The 24249-nt window shown below is 34.0% G+C and overlaps 1 protein-coding gene across 1 annotated transcript in view; it reads right to left on the bottom strand.

The window, feature by feature from the left end:
- Positions 1 to 24249, bottom strand: part of LOC124537942 (alpha-N-acetylgalactosaminidase) — a 76589-nt gene that overhangs the window by 13861 nt on the left and 38479 nt on the right. The gene's annotated exons all lie outside the window — the stretch shown is intronic.

Raw genomic sequence — 24249 nt, 5'->3', positions numbered from 1 at the left:
GGAAAATCGTACCAAAATCCTAAAAACTCTTTTGAATAAACGAGAGACGCTCGCCGCCTTCGTGAAAGAATAATACTTAATGTTTAAGGTGATGTGAGGTGAGGTGATCAATATAAATTGTTAAATAATCTTGAAAATAATTATTTTATCTAAAAAAAAAGAAAAATTTTTTTTTATTAACAACACATGAGAGCCTTATAAGCTGTATAAGATATCGACAAAGAGGTTACATTTTTCCCTATTTTTTTTTTTAATTTTATATCTCTTTTGAATAAACGAGAAGTTTATAGAAACTCCCTCTAGTTAAAATAACTTTAGCCTTAGCCATAAATGAGGTTGGAGAGAGATGATTACTTTATGCCCTGTCATCTTCATTCGAATGTAAAATCAATGAAGATAGAAAGAGATAAACCAACGTTTGACTGAACAACTAACAATAACAAATAAGGCCTTTAATATTTAAATTAAATAAACAAGCGCTATCTAGATCGTAGGCACAGAGCCCCGTGCGTATCGCAACCGCGTGAGAATCGTTTGGTTGCGACTGGCTTACGAAAGCAAAGCTATCTGCCACTGTAGTAACACTTAATGACTTCCTCCATCCCCACAAAGTTTAGCCAATACTTTAGGTAACGCCCCCCTAATAATAATGATTGGAATTTAATTGTAAGTAACAGCCTGTAAATTACCCACTGCTGGGCTAAGGCGTCCCATTAAGGAGAGGGTTTGGAAGATATTCCACCGCGCTGTTCCAATGCGGGTTGGTGGAATGCACATGTGGCAGAATTTCGATGAAATTAGAAACAGGCAGGTTTCCCATGATGTTTTCCTTCATCGCCGAGCACGAAATGAATTATAAACACCTCCGTGATCGAGTGGTGTGTGCACCGGTTTTCATGGGTACGCCACTCTGAGGTCCTGGGTTCGATTCCCAACCGAGTCAATGTATATTATCATTTGTTTTCTATGTTGTCTTGGGTCTGAGAGTTTGTGGTACCCTCGTTACTTCTGATTTTCCATAACACATGTGCTTTAGCTACTTACATTGAGATCAGAGTACTGTATGTGATGTTGCCTCATATTTATTTTATTTATTTTTAAACACAAATAAGGCACATATATATAGTGGTGCTTGCCTGGGTTTGAACCCGAAATTATCGGTTAAGATGCACGCGTTCTAACCACTGGACCATCTCGGCACGGGGGGGGGGGGGGGGATATATTTAATTGATCACAGCTCAACTCTTCACTGCATATCTAATGTTACACAGAATACATACATTGACATATAACACACATAGGTTATGGAGATATGTCGATATGGATATTACTTTTAAACCTTGTCTCTTAATAATATAATAAGGATATATTTGTATACAATGAAACAAAAACAGTATGCTTTGCATATAAACCAATCAAGTAGAGAATGTCATACATTGTCTTAAAACGTGTGGGAAATAGATCTATTCATTAACGCTTATGTAAATTTTGTAAAACGTATAATAGAAATTAATACTGAATAGCTGTGTAGAAAGATTATATACATACGCTATAGAGCTGAGGAATTCGTTTGAAAACGTTAATGTCAAGGTTTGGCTTTGATTTGATATGTTTCCGTTAAATAGCCCATTTACTGATAAATATTATAGTCTGTAGATCACGGAATATAGCGTTGAACGTGACAGCTACGCTTGATACTCACCAAACGTCATACTACTTTACTTGTGTTCGTATACGTAGTGGGCTATTGTTGGCTAAAATTTTTTGACGATACTTTTGTTAATTTGGCTAAAAAAAACAATAATCAAAGGACCTTTTATCATTAAAATGCTTAGACGTTTTTGGATTAAATGGTTTTCGGCAGATTACTAATCCAATTTTGTCGAATCACACGAATGAGCTTCACGCTGTAAGCCAGACAAGCAATCCATCGTACATTATTTCAATTTGTTTTTTTTTATAGAATCAGGAATACTGTCGTGTGAATTCATAGGCTACGTACACAATCGCCAATTAGAGTAGCTATATGACAAAACAGATCTTCAAAAGGGACCAACGCGCTATCATCGCAATGAATTAGTGGTTTTTTAAATTAATCTAACTTAAATAGATCTGTTTAATAAACTTTAAATAAACACTAATAAATATTAATATTTCTATACTTTATAATACATATAATCTAGATCCTTACAATTACGTACCGTTAATGTATAACACATAAAATGTCAACGTATTTGCTGTTACGAGATATTCCCACGCCCGATCCTTTGCGAAGGTCGTTATAAATCTCGCGATACATTCAAAGATATAAAACTATACATATTGTTCTATCATTGTCTGACTTTTCGCATAGCAAGGGCTCGTTTCAACACACGATTGTGATATAATGAGGTTGTAAGAAACGAGAAAGAAAAGATATACGGCGCGACGGGCGCGGGAATCGAGTTTTTTACTCATCATTCAATCGTTATGCTATTATATTTTATCATTCGAACTCAATAGTTCAAAAGATTGAGTCAAGAAGTTTTATTTATATCAAGAAAGTTTTACTGTGTTAAATTTCAGGTCAAATTCTTTTTCTTTTTCGTGCCAAGAAGGCATAGATATTTCGGCAAAGTCATTTGCAATGGAGAAGATACGATAGAGAATGATCGCTTCGTTCAAAATTACAGGCTCAATTTAATTTTGAAGATACATTAGTAGCAGACGAATTGAAAACCTATAACCTAAAACAATACAATAATCATAATTAGATAAAATATAATTGCTAATTGCTGGTAGGTAATATCAAGTGCCAAGTTAAAATTTTGCTTATGTTACACTTTCGGGAATAGAGAATTCACTATTACGTTTGCGCAAACTTTTGCACTATAATATCCTGCGTTGATTAGATAATCTTTTATATAGACTTTTATGCAGAGTCGGATTTAAAGGTCTGGAGGACCCAGGGCCACAAAGTAATGGAGGCCCTAGACCAACAGAAGCGTGAAAACCTTAATAATTATATGATTATGAATTAATTAGTTTTTTTTTTTTTAATTTCAATCAGTAAGCTATGATTTATTTACTTGTATCGGTAACTTTTAAAATACTTAGTAGTAATATTGTTATAATTTGACTATATCTCGGTAAATGTTAACTCGCTGAAAACTGACGTGGCCCCGTCATGTGGAGGCCCCAGGGCAGTTGCCCCGGTTGCCCTCCCCTAAATACGGCCCTGCTTTTATGGCTCTAATTTCTGAGCAGAAAATTATTCGATTACAAAAATTTATGAGGCCGCCATTCAAATATTATGCTGTTCCATTTTCAAATATTATAAAGACTATTACGCAACAGTTTCACCATTCATCTAAATAGTGAATGGAACGTAAATGAATGAGCTCTTTGTTTACATTTAATGCGTTTAATCTGTATTGGTCATCGATTTGAGAAAGTTTCGTTCATTAAAAAATAGCGAGTGATCAGAATTAGTTTCATTACTTATATTTAGTTCAGATTGAATGAAAGATTTACGATAAAATCCTCCTGGAGATCAATAAAGAAATAAATGAATTATCGACCATGAAAGATACTAAAGAATATTTGAAATTTCTGTCATAAATTTTATGTATTTTGGATTAACACGTTGACGCTTGCATAATATGTAGTTTAATTTTGCTCCAACACTGCAGTACGTGTTTTTTAAGACTTCGTATGAAAACTATCATAATACCGGTACGGCGCTTATTAGACCCAGTAACGTTTAAGAAACTAAAACTCGATATGATGTGATCGAATTTTATTATTGCAGTGCGGTACGTGGTCAAAGAGACCCCGTAAGACCTTAGGTGCACCATAGCATTCTGTTTTCAATAGGCGTCATATAAATACATATATTTATCACTTTCCTGCGATATACCAAATAGATGATATCTCCACAGGACGGAGAAATCATATTTTTCTTAATCGCACCGCAAGGGTACATACGGGGCGTATTAGACCTCGCTCCGCGTTTAAAGTGTTGATAAACGGAATTGAGTAACTATAGGGCAGTAACGCAAACATCGGTTAAATTTTACGTATTACGACTGACCAAAAGTCTTGTGCACAGATTTCTCAAGACCTCTTGTCTACAGATCAAAACAATTGACTCTATCTAAACACTTTGATGCCAAATTCGGCATAAATAACGAGCATCTATTTGCATACATTATCCATATTTATCTAAATGTAATAAATTGTAGAATAGTATTCACAAAGTATGGTACGACACAACATAGATGTAGCATCGGCAAATTCAATAAAACCGATAACTGCCGATTTACACAACCAATTGAAATAGCACCCATTCGACGCTATTCGTCGCTATAGATTCTCGCGTCAGTTCAACCCGAGAAAGGATGTGCATGTAAATCGACGCGTCAAAATGACGAATATATTAGGTCATATGATATTACAAGTTATTACGTTTGTGTAAAGATCATATTCACATAAGATATAAATATTGATAAATTGGGATAGTGCACTTAATTCGTATGTGATCGGTTTTACGAATTTTGCCGATGCTACATCAAATTGTGTCGTACTACACATAGAAATATTTGTTTAACATCGAGTTGTAACTTTGTTCAATTTACACGATCTTTCACAATAATAATTAATGAGTCTATTGATGTATAATAACATTTCCATTGAACTGTATTCGATTTAACAGTAGGTTTGCTTTAGATAAGATCGAATATATAATAATACAGTCGAATGGTCGACGACAATGATTAAATAATGGGCGTAAATGTTCGATACGATAAGTGTAAACGGGGCTAAAGATGATATATATGTCGGAATGGTCGAATGTAAACGAATCCAACGACTTCTCCAAACTTTTGAAAATTGGAAAGCCAAAAAACCTTTGGGACACAATTAAAAAAATAATTTCATATAAATTTTTGAACGAATGCTTTCCATTCCAATATTGAATTTTATCGAATCGAAATATGGCGGGAGAATGCACTTGACCTAGTTCACCTGTCCGACCGTTTGGCGCTCGGCGGCTCAAATGCAGTGTTGCCAATTTGATTGTCGATGCTAATTTGGAAATATTATTTTATCTCTATTTAACGCGCCGCATATTAACCTCGATTTCTATTAACAATTTGTATTCGATACGAGTTAAATACTTAACGCGTAAAGATCACTGACGTCATCGACGCACTGTAACTGGAGCGCAACTTAATAAATATTAAAAAAAAAACAAACGATACAGACATCCTAAGGTTGACAGATAATAAATGCTATTAACAATAAGCATCCCTATGGTTTGTTATATAGTGTGTTCTACGTTATTTTTTGTAATCGAATATGAAATGATTACACAATTATTTAAAAATTCCGACCACATCTTGTAATAACACTCCTAAAAAAATGTACTGTAAAATGGATATGAATAAATGTATGACTTTTAAATATCAATTTTAAATTATCACAATATTATTTTTAAGAGCTGAGATGGCCCAGTGGTTAGAACGCGTGCATCTTAACCGATGATTTCGTTTTCAAACCCAGGCAAGCACCACTATATACATGTGCTTAATTTGTGTTTATAATTCATCTCGTGCTCGACGGTGAAGGAAAACATCGTGAGGAAAGATGCATGTATCTAATTTCATCGAAATTGTACAACATGTGTATTCCACCAACCCGCATTGGAACAGCGTATTGGAATATGTTCCAAACCCTCTCCTTAATGGAAGAGGAGGCCTTAGCCCAGCAGTGGGTAATTTACAGGCTGTTGCTTTAATTTAATTTTACAATATTATTTTTAATTTTCCTTGTTCATGGCAACACTGATACAGTTTAGATGTTTTACACTTTTTCCCGCGGACGTGACCTTCGTTACGCGGCTCTACTGAACGGATTCGTTTCTCACGCTATTTTCGGGTTCGACATTGAACTTAAAACAGCTGTGAATTAAATTCGCACCGGAATACCGAACGTATCGATACAATGAATGAATGATACGTGTGATATCCGGCGCTGTCGATACGATCTCGGTCACAGACAAAACAGTCTATATAGAATCAAGGTCATTGAATTGCAATCTATAACATATATTTTATATTAACAGCCTGTCAATTTCCCACTGCTGGGCTAAGGCCTCTTCACACTATGAGGAGAAGGTTTGGAGCATATTCCACCACGCTGCTCCATTGCGGGTTGGCTGATTGGCAGAATTTCGCTAAACTTAGTTAGTATTAATAACTTAGACGTTTTTTTCGTAACCAAAAAATCTATTAAGCCAATATATTCACTGACGAAGGCAAATGCATGTTATTTTTTTTTTAATAAAATTAACTCAGCATGTACGATTTGTATGCTATTTCTGTATTTATCTATACTTAGTCGTAAGCAAGAAAGTCTCTTTACGTGACATCAGTAGAGGGGCACGCCTTATAAATCAAATCAAATCAAAATAAACTTTATTCAAGTAGGCTTTTACAAGCACTTTTGTATCGTCATTTTACAATGAAGTAAAGCTACCACCGGTTCGGAAAGTAGATTATACCGAGAAGAACCGACAAGAAACTCAGTAGTTACTCTTTTTTAACATTTAAAAAATACAAAGTCATGTTAGTTAAATACAATTATTTAAATTAATATATCCTGCTTGGAAGTCAACAAGTATTAGCCTCCACGCTTTTTTATCACATATAAAATTTTGTTCCTATTGTAAGTGAGTAGATTTACTATCTATCTAAAATTTCTTGTACTAGTTGCCGTCCGCGGCTTCGTTCGCATTTTAGGGCATTGGTTATCATTTGTTAGGAAAACAGTTGCCTATGTCCTTCCCAGGAGGTCAAGTTTGCTTCATACCAGATATCATCAAATTCGGTTCAGAGGTTTGGTAGTCAAAAGCGACATACATACAGAGCTACTTTCACATTTATAATATTAGTATATAAAAGTGATATATTCGAGACATATACTTCGATAGTCACCTATATGTGACAGCATTTCAAACAACAGATGCAGCTTTCCTGACCAATACAATTTCCATTCATCAAAAGGTAACTCAAATTTCAAAAGTGACAAACAACAAGTTAATCACAAGATCAACATGCTAATTCTAAATGATCATTTCATTCATTAACAAATCGTACTTAATAATAGAACAGATTATAAATGTTACACAGATTAAATATACGCCCTCTTTGATACAAGCTATTGAAACGTTTGAAGGTGTATGTAATATCGCAACGCCTACGCCTACGTTACGTTCCCACGGCGATAGCCATCTCGGCTGTATTAAAATTAAAATGTGTTACGGATTTAGTGAACTGTCAGGGTCGCCTGCAATGTAGGTCTCATTTTATGTACTTTATCTTATCTATCTGCATATCTATCTAATGTAACACGTGTAGGAGGTATTATTTATAAACAATCTTGAAAATTGAAAAAAAAATAGAGTGCTTTTGAACATAGTAACAATTAAAAAACAAAGACTTTGGAGTTAAATAACCCAAAAACATGTATGAAATGTACTTTTTATTTTGTATCTGTTTGAACAACACTGTTTTATTAAGATGAGATTTTTAAAAAAAGAAACAAAAAAACATTCGCACGTTCCAGAAAAAAAAAATATTGTGTATACTGCCCGCAACAATTTACAATGTTTAATTGTAATGGGGTAACAATAAAAATGAAACATTGTCATAAAACTGCTCATCCCGATTTAGAAGTTATTAAGAGTTTTATTTATTTCCCGATAGTACTCTCACCATTCGAAACTCACTCAAATAGACACAAAAAAAATAATCGAAATCTTTGCAACCATTAAAGAGTACAATTACCTACACACACACAGCCGATTTCTATTTACGTATATAAAAAAAAAAAACAATAAGAAATGTCACTTAAATGATAACCAACGCAATCATTTTTAACAAACTCCATGAAGCATAAACAAAAAAAAGTTTCTATTTTCGAATACACAAAGAATCATTACACGAACGCACAGCACAGCTACCGCTAAATAGGCCAGTTCCGTCTCATCATTCGCATTTATTTTGCAACAATAACAATCCAGCCAACACGAAGAAAGTTTCCCCACAAAACGCAATTTGCCTTCGGCGTATCTAACGAGGGCTCGGAAACCTCTAGATTCGGAACCAACACGCTCGATTAGATGGAAAGCAGGTTACTTATAAACAATACAAACGACTAATAATTTATATTTTCTTTTCAGATATATTAATAAAATAAAATTAATGTTTCATTCTTTAATAGACACCAGCTTCATACTCTTGTACACTCACGATATACAGACAACATCCGTAGTCGGTAGTTCCGGTTGAAACCTTTTACTATTACTTACTAAGTTATATCGCATAATAACTGCTATAAAAACCACGCTCTAAAAATTCAAATTATATTTTCGTTTAAATGAGAATTGCTGTTAGTCCTAATAACCTTTCTTCACTGGGCGGGATAGATATATATTCAATATTTAAAAAGACGAGAACCTATATATAGTTAGGTGAACCAAACGTTAGTGCGATTCAGAAACCGAGTTCTCCTAAGAAAAGCCAGCCAGATCTTCAGCTAATTCGAAATAAATAAATAAAGAATTCGAACCCATAATGCGGAACGAAGATGTTTTTGTTCCGATAGTTTTCCACATTTACATTTAAAACATAATCTTTAACTTATCACGTCTTTGCAAAAATATTTTAATATATCAACATTTTAGGGCGACCTCTAGGTGGACCATTGCCTTCTTTAAATAAATAAATAAAAAAAAAAACGAACAATAAAAGGAATTAAAAATACAAGAACGTTCACAATAGAATTAAAATTATCTTATCGTTTTAAAAGCTGACTTGAATACCGGATAAAACGACGCGCAGAGAATTTCAAATCAACACGTGTAAGAAAACACTTCGTAAAAGACAATTATATATAATTCTCTATTTATGCACTTATTTTATAAATATGCCATGTTATGTTTGAAAATTAATTGTTAAACGTAACTTTGAACTCGCATTTATATTCTCAGTAATCCATTTTACTTGATAACCCATATTATAAGCAAGCATTAAAATGTAGTCCGCCATATTGGTATATTGTGACGTCACAAATACGTCTCGAAAAATATTCGAGTTATTCTTAGTATGTCCTTTTATTTGATATCCATATTGTAGAAGTGCAGTAAAAATAATTGGTCCGCCATCTTGGGTATGCCGCCATGTTGGATTCAGAATGACATCTCATCATGTTTTGTCATCCAAACCAAAAGTGTATACAAAATTTCATCTTAATCGGTTAAAGATATTAACTTCTAAATTGAGTTACAAGATATATAATATTTATATTTCAAGTTAAATAAAAGCGGGGGACACGCGGTTGGAAGGAAGATCAATATTAAAAAAATAGATCGAATAACATTATTTAGAACAATAGAAAGAGACAGAAACAAAGAGAAAAAAAGAAGTGAAAAGAAGAAAGAGAGGTTAGATAAGTTTGTAAGGGACATTTTCCTTACTTGACGACTGCAAGTTCACTCTTTCTGTGAGCTGCGTAAAAGATCTTTATTTCATTAAATCAATATTATGTAATTGTTGGAGACTTGCTAAAGATTTGCATACAGTTGCTACTAGAGAAAATGATGACAGTATTCATGGAAATGTACCACGAGGTACCATTGTCATTCTTATTTTAATTAATTATAAGAAGACTTGGAAATGATCCTTATAAGTAAATCTGTAACATAATATAATTCTAAGTGGTGTTGCATCGCATTCAAATGGACTAACATACATTATAGTGATATGATATGTTTCTAGTATGGTCTTTGAGGTGGTAAAATCTTATGGTTATGGTCTCATTTTGAAAAGTTCCAGCTGAAGATGAGCGATGTGAAAATTAAAGAAAATTCTTGATTGTTAAAAATTTAATAAAGGATTAATTTGAGAGAACGGCGAAAAGTTACTAGCCGGTTATATAAAATTAATGAATTGACTTAAAAAAAATTAAAAAGGTTTCATTACAACAACAACAACAGCCTACAAATTCCCACTGCTGGGCTTTAGCTCAGGCCCAGGCCTTTAGGCCTCCACCACGCTGTTCCAAAGTAGGTTGGTGGAATACACATGTGGCAGAATTTCTATGAAATTTGTCACATGCAGGTTTCCTCACGATGTTTTCCTTCACCGCTGAGCACGAGATGAATTATAAAGACAAATTAAGTACATGAATCAGCGGTACTTGCCTAGATTTGAACCCGCAATCATCCGTTAAGATGCACGCGTTCTAACCACTGGGCCATCTCGACTCTATTAATTTACAATGATATAAAATGACCTTCTAGCAAAAATTAAAGACCTACCGACAAGACACTCACTACTTAATCTTCTTACATCGATCATTTAAAATATATATGTTATTTATATATTTTATATGCAATTAAATTTATATATTCTGTATGAAAATCAATGACTACATTGTGTACATATCATAATGACCAATTAAAACTAACTCTTGAATAAATTAAATAAAGTGAATACAATAAATCAAGGTCACATGTTTAATTGCATATAATGTTACACGCACAGGATAATATATAATGCACAAGTTTGTGTTCGAACACAGCTACATTTACCCGCTCACTCATACAATGTGTCAACAACTCCCAGGCTGGAACGATGACTGTTCCAAAGCACAAGAGTGTGCACCTTGCCAAATTTCTGGTTGCTTCTATTTGTTATCAGAAAAACTCAATAATACTTCATTGGTCTGGCCAACGATATATTTTTTTTTTATTGGTATAGGTTGGCGGACGAGCATATGGGCCACTTGATGGTAAGTGGTCACCATCACCCATAGACAATGACGCTGTAAGAAATATTAACTATTCCTTACATCGTCAATGTGCCACCAATCTTGGGAACTAAGATGTTATGTCCCTTGTGCCTGTAGTTACACTGGCTCACTCACCATTCAAACCGGAACACAACAATACTGAGTACTGTTATTTGGCGGTAGAATAACTGGTGAGTGGGTGGTACCTACCCAGACGGGTTTGCACAGAGCCCTACCACCAAGACACGGAGCCCTACCACCAAGAAAATGATAACAGGTTCTTGGGATTTGTCGTTAAAGTTAGGCATTCGACTTCTTCCAGCCCGTGTCCTAAAATATTAGAGGGAGTAGTAGTATTTTTTTCCCCATCATTCTCCTCTATTCGTCGTCTGATCATTCACTTTCAACAACAACAACAACAACAGCCTGTAAATTCCCACTGCTGGGCTAAAGGCCTCCTCTCCCTTCGAGGAGAAGGTTTGGAACATATTCCACCACGCTGTTCCAATGCGGGTTGGTGGAATACACATGTGGCAGAATTTTTATAAAATTTGTCACATGCAGGTTTCCTCACGATGTTTTCCTTCACAGCTGAGCACGAGATGAATTATAAAGACAAATTAAGCACATGAATCAGCGGTGCTTGCCTGGGTTTGAACCCGCGATCATCGGTTAAGATGCACGTGTTCGAACCACTGGGCCATCTCGACTTTTATTCACTCTTATTCACTTTCATCTTTATCATATTCCTCCTTCATTTCTTACACCCTTAAGATCCATGTCTTCCTAGATCGATATCTTCCCCTTCCTTCCCTTACAATTTTACACATAAAAGAGTGTTATATGTTGAAAATGAGTAATGAGTTCTGAGTTTTTCTCTGGTTCTTCTCGATAGAATCTACACTCCGAATCGTTGTTAGTTTCACTTAATATATTTTGTAAAATGAATAAAAGTGATTTTTAAAGCCTTTTCGAGTAAAGTATATTTTGATTTTGATTTTTGAGTAGTAAATCTATATTAATATTATAAACGACGACCTCCGTGGTGTGTTTTCATGGGTACGCCACTCCGAGGTCCCGGGTTCGATTCCCGGCCGAGTCGATGTAGAAAATTCATTAGATTTCTATGTTGTCTTGGGTCTGGGTGTTTGTGGTACCGTCGTTACTTCTGATTTCCATAACACAAGTGCTTCAGCTACTTACATTGGGATCAAAGTAATGTATGTGATGTTGTCCCATATTTATTTTTATTTATTTATTTATAGATGTGAAAGTAACTGTCTGTATGTCAGTCGCTCTTTCAACGACAAGACCGCAAACAACAACAAAAATTTGATGAAATTTTGGTATGAAACAAACTTGATCCACAAGAAAGGAGACAGGCTACTTTCTTGCCTAACACATGACAACCAACACCCTAAAACACGAGAGAAGCCACGGGCAAAACTACTAGTAATAACATAGTTTAGTTCAACTAATTCTAAAAAATATGAAAAACTAGCATTAATAAATTTTAATAACGGGTGTTCCAAATTATTAATCAACATCAATGAAACAGTTCCAAAGCTGATTTATACACAACAATTTTCGTATCCATTCTCTTACATAAATCACAGTAATATCTAGGAAGCCATAAAATTTATGTAAGCGAATGTAATTTTTATGTCACGCGGAAACCGGTTGGAAGACGTATTTCGTGCCAGTCGCTAATGTATGTTTATGATAATTATAATAAAAATAAGATTACGTTTATTAAAATAATTATGACGTTTGGTTCAGAATAGGCTTTATATTGCTAGAAGCAATATTAATATCAGTAATTTATTTTCAGTTTCCTGATTATATATATATTAAACATATAAAAGGTTAAATTAAGAAGAAAAATAACCAAAATCCGTATCCAAATTTCGTAAATAAAGCGAAAGTATTATGAAAACTAAAGGATTCATTTTACACATATATTATTTTACAGTTTAATTCATAATTTTATTTTTATAATTAATGGATTGTTGTTGAATGAATTGTTCTTGTTACAATACATTCTATAGGGGAAATTAAAAAAAAAAATAGATATAATTTAAGTTGTCAATTTTGATTGCAAAATTTCACTTTAATATTGATTAAACTCCAGGTCGCATATTTACAGAACGAAAACAATCATAATCACCGTCTATAATTACAATCGCATCCTAACAAAGTTGCGGTTTAATCATAGATAGTAAAAATAGCTTATTTCCTTTGTTTTATTGTTAAAAATTTCTTGAAACGATTTTCCAGCCAGCATTACTCATGATTATGACAACTAGTTCAGACTTCAGATCGACTTTTAAAATGTTAAACATGTCTGCTATAAAGGTGGTCGAAGGTGCAATATCTGACTATTAAAAAAGAAAGGAGGTTTTAGTCTTTTCTTTTACATAATCAAACAATTTATTGAAGCACCAACTTATCGAAATGCTTCGACAGTTTAGGTAAATTTTCTGTTTTTTCAAACTATCTCTCTAACTTTTAAGCGACAACAGTAAATAAAAGTACATATGCTTTAACGAGTAACTATATAACAAACGTAGATTTTATTGAAAACTTATTGTTAAAAACATCTGATATTCGTTTTTTTTTTTGTGTACGATAAAAACACTTTACTTTTAAGTTTACTTGAATAAAATACATTCGATTTGATTTAAAAAAGTAACTTATGGTAATTGTTCAACCTTGCAGTTCAAACTTGCTTCATACCAAATCTAATCAAATTCGTCTGAATGGCTTGGCCGTGAAAGAAACACAGACATACATGCTTTCGCATCTATATTGGTATATATTATTTAATAACTTTCATGGTAACCGATCATCAATCAATCATCAACTATATAGTCAAGATTTTAAATTAACACGGTTATTTTTATTATTAAAGTTATTAATTTCGGGATATTTACCATGTTTTTATTTTTGTTCGGCGGAGCTCGATATTTCGACATTATCTACGAATGTCTTGTTCACGAGATCCCGAAATTAATAACTTTTTATGTTATGTAGTTGATATCGAAATATATTCATTTCAAACAGACATATGTTCATTCGATTTTATATACTATATAAAAAAATACACATATAGTTGGTGGTAGGGCTTTGTACAAGCCCGTCTGGGTAGGTACCACCCACTCATCAGTTATTCTACCGCCAAATAACAGTACTCAGTATTGTTGTGTTCCGGTCTGAAGGGTGAGTGAGCCAGTGTAACTACAGGCACAATGGACATAACATCTTAGTTCCCAAGGTTGGTGGCACATTGACGATGTAAGGAATAGTTAATATTTCTTCCAGCGTCATTGTCTATGGGCGACCACTTACCATCAGGTGCAATATGCTCGTCCGCCAACCTATACCATAAAAAAAATTACGTCAATACCGTTACATATAGTAAGTTAGAAAGAGCGGATATAAATAAACATATCGAGTGACAAATGACAAATACTTCGATGGTCGTTTACCTATTAGCGCTAATGTGTTGACAAAACAAAGTGAATCGTGTACCATCGGCAAAGTTTCTTCACCTTCGAAACTGTTAAGTTCAAGGTTCAAGATTCATTGTTAATTAATTACAAAAAAGCGTTAAAGATAAATACAACAACAATAACAACAGTCTTTTAAATTTCCCACTGCTGGGCTAAAGCCTCCTCTTCTTTATAGGAGGTTTGGAAAATATTCCACGACGCTGTTCCAATGCGAGTTGGTGGAATACACGTGTGGCAGAATTTCTATCGAATTACACATGCAGGTTTTCTCACGATGAATCATAAACACAAATTAAGCACATGAATATTCAGCGGTGCCCTTTCGGTTCGAACCCACAATCTTCGATTTCCATGCACTGGTTCTAACCACTGGACCATCTCGTCTCTTAAGCAAAGATAATTACGTAATTAACTATTTAATATTATGCATTAGTTATCACGATATTGCGAATCAATTTATATGTTCGCAAGATAAACGCGTACAGAATATATGATTTATGCGATGTATATTAGATATGCAAGTTACAGATTGTGGAATAATTGCTCTTCGTGCCACCACACTGTTGCAATGCGGGAATACACACGTGGCACCATTTCATCCGACACACATAGTTCCTCACGATATTTTCTTTTAACTAAACACGAGATAAATTATATTCAAATTAACCGTGAAGAATCGTTTGTGCTTTGTCAATTAACTTGATTAATGTCCAATTATTGTTCCATTTACTTAAAGATATGTATATAGAAGTGTCTACTAATCCTTATTTAGTTCATTGTTATGCTACTTATGAATCAGAAAGTTACCAATAACGGCTAGTAAGTGCATAAAGATGACAAAAAAATTTTACTCGTTAATTAGGCAATTTACTATAGGTACTCATTATTCGTAATTTTACTTTTATTTTAGATTATTCATATATTTAATGAGATGTTGCCCTACAAGAACAACAACAACAACAGCCTGTAAATCCCACTGCTGGGCTAAATGCCTCCTCTCCCTTTGAGGAGAAGGTTTGGAACATATTCCACCACGCTGTTCCGATGCGGGTTGGTGGAATACACATGTGGCAGAATTTCTATGAAATTTGTCACATGCAGGTTTCATCACGATGTTTTCCTTCACCGCAGAGCACGAGATGAATAAAAACAAAAGACAAATAATGAAATAAAGACAAATTGAGCACATGAAACAGCGGTGCTTGCCTGGGTTTGAACCCGCAATCATCGGTTAAGATGCACGCGTTCTAACCACTGGACCATCTCGACTCTGTTGCCATACATTAACAAAATCAAATAAGTAAACCTTTTTTTTAAATGTCCCAAAAAGGCAACGATTATTTCGCCGCTGTCATGTACGAATGCAACTTTATTATTTTGGTGTGCGTGACAGCTACGTTTGACACTCGCCAAACGTCATACTACTTTATAGTACGACACACATTAGATGTAGCATCGGAAAATGCAATGGAATGAAAATAAAACCGATTACTGCCGATTTACACAACCAATAGAAATATCTCCCTATCGCGCCATTCGACGCTATTCGTCGCTATAGATTCGCGCGTCAGTTCAACCCGAGAAAGCAAGTGCATGTAAATCGACGTGTCAAATTGACGAATATATTAAGTCGCATGATATTACAAGTTATTACGTTTGGGCAAAGATCATATTCGCATGAGATATAAATATTGATTATTTGGGATAGCGTACTTAATTCGGATGTGATCGGTTTTACGAATTTTGTCGATGCTACATCTAAGTTGTGTAGTACTAGTGTGCGTTATTTGTAACGAGCACAATTTTTTTCGTCGCGTTTTCAATTTTTAAGTGTCTATTAAGACCTATACAAATTCGTATAAGTGATAAATTATCAATTGATCATCATCTTATATAATCGTGAGCCAATAACGTCAGTCATAAGTGACGGGACCGTCGAAAATGATTGATTCATCAACGGACAACGGTCGATTGATCAAAAGAGATCATTCACGATATACTAAATGACAGAGAAAGAAAATATCAGTCATCATAGAATACAGATTATATTTGACATAATTATTTTCATTCGATGATTTATCAAACAACTTAATAATTAACGGTTGAATGAGAATTAATTGATTGGTATAAACTCCCAACTTATGAATTAAACTAGGTATTTATTTATTTAATACTTGAAAACAATTTATGAATACTTGCCAGTCTAAAAAAATATATCAAAAAACATTTATCCTCCAATAGTCTAAATTCAAAATTTTATTGGAATTATCGATTGACACATTTTAAAAAAAGAACAATATATCCAAGCCTCAATTTCAAAGTCAAATAAAACGGGAAGAAAAAAAAAACAAAATAATTCTAGAACTTTCTCGAAACACAATGGATTCGATGAATTTCTTAATTTAATACGATTAATACTTGAAAAGTAAAAGTAGTCTAGTGTAAACTGTTCGAGTGCGATTGTGAGTCTCATAAGTTTGTATTATCAAATTGCTACTTCGTAACAACATTAAACACACTTTCACTAAAATTGGACTGAAAAACGCTTTGGGCGTTCAACGCGATTGCGGACTAATTTCTTGATTGACTTACTATACGGCGAGCGGTCTTAACGATGTATTACTCGCGGTTTTGTTCATTTAATTATTATATTAATTTTATTTGATGAGTATTGTGAACTATGAAAATTACTAAAATAATTTTCGATATCCTGAATATGTATTATTATTACATTATGAAATAAAGAACTAATATATAACACAAACAAACTTGGTGGTAGGGCTTTGTGCAAGCCCCTCTGGGTAGGTACCACCCACTCATCAGTTATTCTACCGCCAAATAACAGTACTCAGTATTGTTGTGTTCCGGTTTGAAGGGTAAGTGAGCCAGTGTAACTACAGGCACCAGGGACATAGCATCTTAGTTTCCAAGGTCGGTGGTGCATCGACGATGTAAGGAATAGTTAATATTTCTTACAGCGCAATTGTCTATGGGTGATGGTGCCCACTTACCATCAGGTGGCCTATATGTTATAATATAAATAACACAACTACTTATTAATAATTAAATTAATAAATACAATATTTAATAAACTAAATAATTTTATTACGTAGAATTCACAATAAACATATTATATTTCTCTTGATATTTCACATGCGAACTGTTATCAAACGCTAATTTTCCTAACTTTCTTACTTTCGCCCATACACAATACTAAGGTAACTATACAGCTTTTCAAACTGACAACGCGTTGTAAACACTAAAAACTTATAGCTGACTAAATCTCTCCTTCTGTGCTTCGAACAACAAAAACCGAATATTTATGTGTACCGGTAGTTTTTTATGTTATAAACTAACCGTTAGTTTATAACATAAAAACTACCGGTACACATTATATAGCGTTAGTAACTAACGCTTTGTTGGGTATGAAATAAAATGAACAACCTATATTATATATTGGCCCCTAAGATACCTAGTTACTTAGTTCTAAGTATAGGGCCTCTTTGATGTTTGTAATTTATATTAATAATAAATTTATTTGAAATTTGAAAATAAACATTTACAGGCGAAACCTCATATTTTCATACATAGGTATACATTCAAGTGATTGACGCCTAAAGAAAAAAAAAGGTAAATATATTTATCTATACTTATATGAAAGTAACTCTGTTTGTGTCTGTTGCTCTTTCACGACCAAACCACTGAACAATAAAATTTGATATGAAGCATGATTGAAATCCTAAGAAGGACACGGCTACTTCTTTACTACTGAGCTTCTTGCTCTTCTCGGTAGAATCTACTTTCCGAACCGGTGGTAGCTTCACTTAAAATAGTTGTTAAATGTCGATTCAAAAGTGCTTGTAATAGCCTACTTGAATATAGTTTATTTTCATTGATTTAGTATGCCCAACCCTTACAACGCTACCAAAAACGACTGTAACTACTTTACGACATAGTATCACAAACATAATTTTTCATTCACGAACGAAGTGAATGAAAATGTGTTAATAGGGCGATAGATTTCCCCAATAAGGTATTTAGATTGTATGAAAAGAATTTTAATATTAACGATAATTCTAGGAAGCAATTATTTCCGTTAGATTCAGCTTTGATGCACTAAATCATTCAAACCGCAAACGCAAATTGTTCAAGTTAATAGATTTTAACCGTACTTCATATACATTCAACCGCTGATGCCGTGAAAGTATTTGGATACGGTACTGATTGTTAGTTTGAACAGCCTGTAAATTTCCTACTGCTGGGCTAAGGGTATCCTCTCCCTTTGTGGGGATGGATTATACGATATTTCACCACGCTGCTCCAATGGGGGTTCGTGGAATACACATGTGGTCGGATTTCTACGAAATTAGACACATGCAGGTTTACTCACGATGTTTTTCTTCGCCAGGTCGCAAGTTTAATTTAAATATTACATTGTATTTGATCTTTCAAACTTTTGTTACATTCTTTATAATATATTAATATAAAGTTTAATATTTACCTAAATAGGGTTTGCGTTTTCGTAATTGGCTAATTTATCGGAGAACCTGCTACCGTTTGAACTCTCGACCTTTGACCATGATGCGAGTGATTTATCCCTCCGTCGTATATTCACGTGTATATTACGCCACAACTTAGATGTGGCGTCGGCAAATTCAATAAAATCGATTACTGCCGATTTACGCAACCAATAGGAATATTAAAGTTATTAATTTCGGGATATTTACCATGTTTTTTATTTTTGTTCGGTGGAGCTCGATATTTCGACATTGTCTACGAATGTCTTGTTCACGAGACTGAAGTTTGCGGGTAGATGCTGATAATGTTAGAGGTGTCCGTATCGAACTACCTCCTTTCTCGTACGCTTGCTACGTAAACACCGGTCACCGCTACTATTGTCACTTTCACCCCTACCATTGTCACTAGTTGAATTTATTTTATGTACACTCGACACTCGATCCCGTGTTTTGCAGACGAAACTCACCGTATCGATTCGCGATTTTTTTATTTTTATTTTGCAATAGGAATAGCTCCCTATCGCGCCATTCGACGCCATTCGTCGCTATAGATTCTCGTGAGAAAGCAAGTCGTGTAAACCGACTTGTCAAATTGACGAATACATTAGTTCATATGATATTACAAGTTATTACGTTTGTGTAAAGATTATATTCGCATAAGAAATAAATATTGTTAATTTGGGATAGCGTACTTAATTCGTAGGTGATCGGTTTCACGAATTTTGCCGAGGCTACATCTAAGTTTGTGTCGTACTATAGCTGTGTAACGCCATTGCGTAATATTATTTATCATTTGTTTTCTAGAATAAATTAATAAAAAAGTAATTCGATACCGTTATTACAGTATAAGGATCAATTATGCGCACGAGTTGTAGATGTTTATATTGATTAAAAAAATTGCAATTCAAATTATTTCTGATAACCGTTTAATGTTTACTTAAACATCGAAACGTTAACTTAACTCATGTATTGTATAAAATTATTCTTTTTTTTTTAATTGTGGTTTTTTATGCCGAGTGGGCATAGATTGTTTCATCGATGTCACGTGCGAAAAGCAAAGCGCTGTGATGGTTTAGATAAAATTTGGCGTAGAAATTGAGTCGCAAGGAACAACATAGGGTATTTTTTTAATTCATCCCTCGTAGGGGTAAAATAAAGGGTGACAATTTGTGTTCTAAGTAAACTCTGATTTTCGCGTGGGTGGAGAATGCACTGATTGAACTACTATATAATCAGGAATAGTATGTATTGTTGTCTTCCGGCATGATGGGTGAGCCAGTGTACAGACAGGGATATAGGTAATAACTTAGTTACCAATGCTGGTGGTGTATTGGATATGTAAGGAATAATAAAAAAGTCTTCAGCGCCTATTGCTATTGGGTAGCTCATTTGTTCGCCTAAATTACTATTAAATAAAAAAAGAATATAATAAATTGCCAGTTTAAAATGTCGTGACGTAATACACAATTTCTCCGTTACACAATGTTAGAGCTGGTACCACGTTACCATTGTGAAGTAACAAAGGCGTCATTAATAGTAAAAGTTTTTAAGCTTGTACAATTTTCACTTACAACGTTTATATACACTCACCGAAATCATTAACACAATCAGTCCAAGTTAACTGTAGAAGTTTAAAAATTTACTTTCCCAGCAATGAATATAAAGCGAGATCTGTATCTTCTAACTAGCGACCCGCCCCGGCTTCGCACGGGTGCAATACTGATACTAAATATACTACAGAATTTGTTTACTTACGACATCACTTTACAAACTTCTTAAATTATCAGTGTTGCTTTACTATATTACCGTGTATTATATACAAAAACTCTATCTATTAAAAGAAACTGCATCAAAATCTATTACGTACTTTTAAAGATTTAAGCATACATAGGGACAGAGAAAGCGACTTTGTTTTATATTATATAGTGATTAGACAAATATAATATAGCCGAGTACGATTAAATATTAACATGAAATTATTTGCTCTCGGAAACATTTTCAGTCAACTTTATCGACTCCGCGATTCCTCAGCTTTCAAAATTGTATAACGTTGCATTAGAAACGAGTACTTATAGTAGACACCACTGTTATACATAATAAAACAGGCTAAGGCTTTCGTACCATGTATAAAAACGTCAAAATCTCTATACAAAAAAAGATTTTAGTATTTGTCATGATGACGGCGACGGAAATACATTGTTTATTAAGTTTGTGTGTCTCAACAACAGCCTGTAAATTCCCACTGCTGGGCTAAAGGCCTCCCTTTAAGGAGAAGGTTTGGAACATATTCCACCACGCTGTTCCAATGCGGGTTGGTGGAATATACATGTGGCAGAATTTCTATGAAATTTGTCACATGCAGGTTTCCTCACGATGTTTTCCTTCACCGCTGAGCACGAGATGAAGACAAATTATAAAAAAACTAAAAAGACAAATTAAGCACATGAAACAGCGGTGCTCGCCTAGGTTTGAACCCGCAATTATCGGTTAAGATGCACGCGTTCTAACCACTGGGCCATCTCGACTCACTAGTGTGTCTAGCTATCACGATCAATGAAACATAAGCTGGTGCAAAATCAAAATCTACTTTTCAAGTAGGCTTTTACAAGCACTTCTGATCATTTAACAACTATCTTAAGTGAAGCTACTCAGTTTTGTTTTCTTTAGACCTTTATTCTACACGTGCCAAGCTACGATAGGCTAGCTAATAGAATATAAACTAAATAATATTACAAGGATGTAGCCAATAATAGTCTTATAATGACAAATTTACCTCATTATCATCAATTTAAAAGATAATCAAATAAAATTTACGTTTTATGAAGACATAACATTATATGTCTATTTTTGAGCAATAAAAACATAATAAAACAAAATAACATACTTCGTTAATCGCTAATATACATATTATATATATTAGCTTCGATAAACTGGTTTATATTTTGCTACGTATATATGTATATTTTAAATATAAAATACGTTTAAATTTTTTAAACTAATACTCATATCATTAAAATAGGTATCATTTAGGTCTATATGTAGAAATAATTTATTTTTTAATCTATACATATAATAAAATTGGAGTGTCTATTTGTAATATTAAAATAGCCCTATTTTACTCAATGCATATGTATGTATACACGGTACATATACCAAATAATATATTTTACAATTTTTGGCTGTCTGTCTGTCTGTTCCGACTAATCTCTGGAATGGCTGAACTGATTTTGATGGAACTTTCAATAGCTGATATCTGATGTCATAAGGAGTAAGTTAAGCTACCAAAATATCTTTATTGTTGAATTCAAACGCATAAGAAGTCGCGGGCACAGCTAGTAACATATATATATATATATATATATATATCTTACTATTATTTTTATTATAAATTCGTAACATTGAATGCGTTATTGGTATGCAACCACACAAGTATAGCAAAACAGATCCAGATATAATATAATATATAATGCCTGGAATACAAGGTTAACCCTAACTACTGCAAAAGCCATCACACTACCCCTCTCCGCTAAAAAAACCGTGAGCAAAACTTGCATAATTAAACTAAAAATACAAACACAAACAAAAATACTTTACAAATTCATTCACTACAAAAAGTACCTATTTCTTTCCATTGTTGTCAATATTAGAGTTACATCACTCATTCAAGTGAACTGAACGGAATGGAATGATTCGGTCTTTAACCCTAATCATTGTTGTCGTGTCGATTCATAGAATCTTATTGTTGCGAACACTTCTCACGGATGGCAGAAAAGAAATTGTATCGTTGTTACAAGTTTTACTGTTTGCTTTTGACATTGAACGTTGAAAGTGAAAATGTATGTAATCTTGGTTATATAATCTTATATTTTATATACATATATGACAAAAACCGCCTGTTTTGTCTTGGTTAGACCCGTGTAGTAAAGGTTCCATAACAAACAAACAACACCAGCCTGTAAATTCCCACTGCTGGGCTAAAGGCCTCCTCTCCCTTTGAGGAGAAGGTTTGGAACATATTCCACCACGCTGTTCCAATGCGGTTTGGTGGAATACACATGTGGCAGAATTTCGATGAAATTTGTCACATGCAGGTTTCCTCACGATGTTTTCCGTCACCGCCGAGTACGAGATGAATTATAAAGACAAATTAAGCACATGATTCAGCGGTGCTTGCCTGGGTTTGAACCCGCAATCATCGGTTAAGATGCACGCGTTCTAACCACTGGGCCATCTCGACTCGAAGGGTTCCATACCACCAGAGAAATAGATGCTGATACAACAAAAAATATGAACCTTAAAGGGTCCTTGATTTAACATTTATAGTAAAAAGTGTACCGCATGGCTCATTGAATTGGGAACAGAGAATTTTGAAGACTTGAAATAGACCGAGTGACGATATATTTAATTGATCAAAAACCATTGAAACCAACCAACCACAATTGAAAACTTAAAAAGAAATACATTTAGAAATATTAACTGATTACTAAATAAATACGCAATGTATATCGAGCAATGCTTTAGCATCGCACCGGCGATACGGTGATTGGCGAATGTTTGTTTTACATCGATTTAAAAATAGAATGAGAATACACTCTTCTGTAGACAAAAAAACGCAAAGTAACTTACAAGTGCAAACTGTAGTCTAGGTACAAATTTATAAATGAAAAAAAAATACAATTATGGAGATTTTATCGTCGCGAATGATTAAGATCAACGTACGTTTATTATGTCATTGAAATGCATCTCTTTAAGTGATTTACTCGTAATAATGATCGTTAAATGCCATACGGAGACAATAACTGCGCACACGCAACACAACAATATGATAAGTTGATTGTATGACACGCTCGTCATAATTTGAAACAATTTTATTTTATTTCATATGATTTATCAGAGTCGGATCTATAGTTCTCGAGGCCCTGGGGCCTTAAATCAGTGGAGGCCCTAGACCAACAAAAGCGTGGAGACCCTAATAATTATATTTTAGATTAATAAGCTTTTTTTTTATTTCAATCAGTAAGCTATGATTTATTTAATTAAGTAGTAACATTATTATAATTTGACTATATCTCGGTATTTGTTAACTCGCTGAAAATTATTGTGGCCCCAACTCATGTGGAGGCCCCAATGCAGTTGCCCGGGTTACCCTTCCCTAAATCCGGCTCTGTGAATTATTACTTTAAAACACTTGTGTGCAAAAGATTATTATACAACTAATGAGTTTATGATCGATAGCACACCTTGGGAATGAAACGATCGCCTCCTGGCTATTTCATTTCATATTAAATTGTTTATACGAGTATGATATATGAGACAAAAAAAACCCGCTGAGTTTCTTTCGCCGTTTCTTCTCAGGTCAGGGTATTTTCTTTCCGAACCGGTGGTAC

Source organism: Vanessa cardui, chromosome 19 (genome assembly GCF_905220365.1).
Source record: "Vanessa cardui chromosome 19, ilVanCard2.1, whole genome shotgun sequence".
In the NCBI taxonomy this organism is placed as follows: Eukaryota; Metazoa; Arthropoda; class Insecta; order Lepidoptera; family Nymphalidae; genus Vanessa; species Vanessa cardui.
This window is presented reverse-complemented; position numbering and strand designations above follow the sequence as displayed.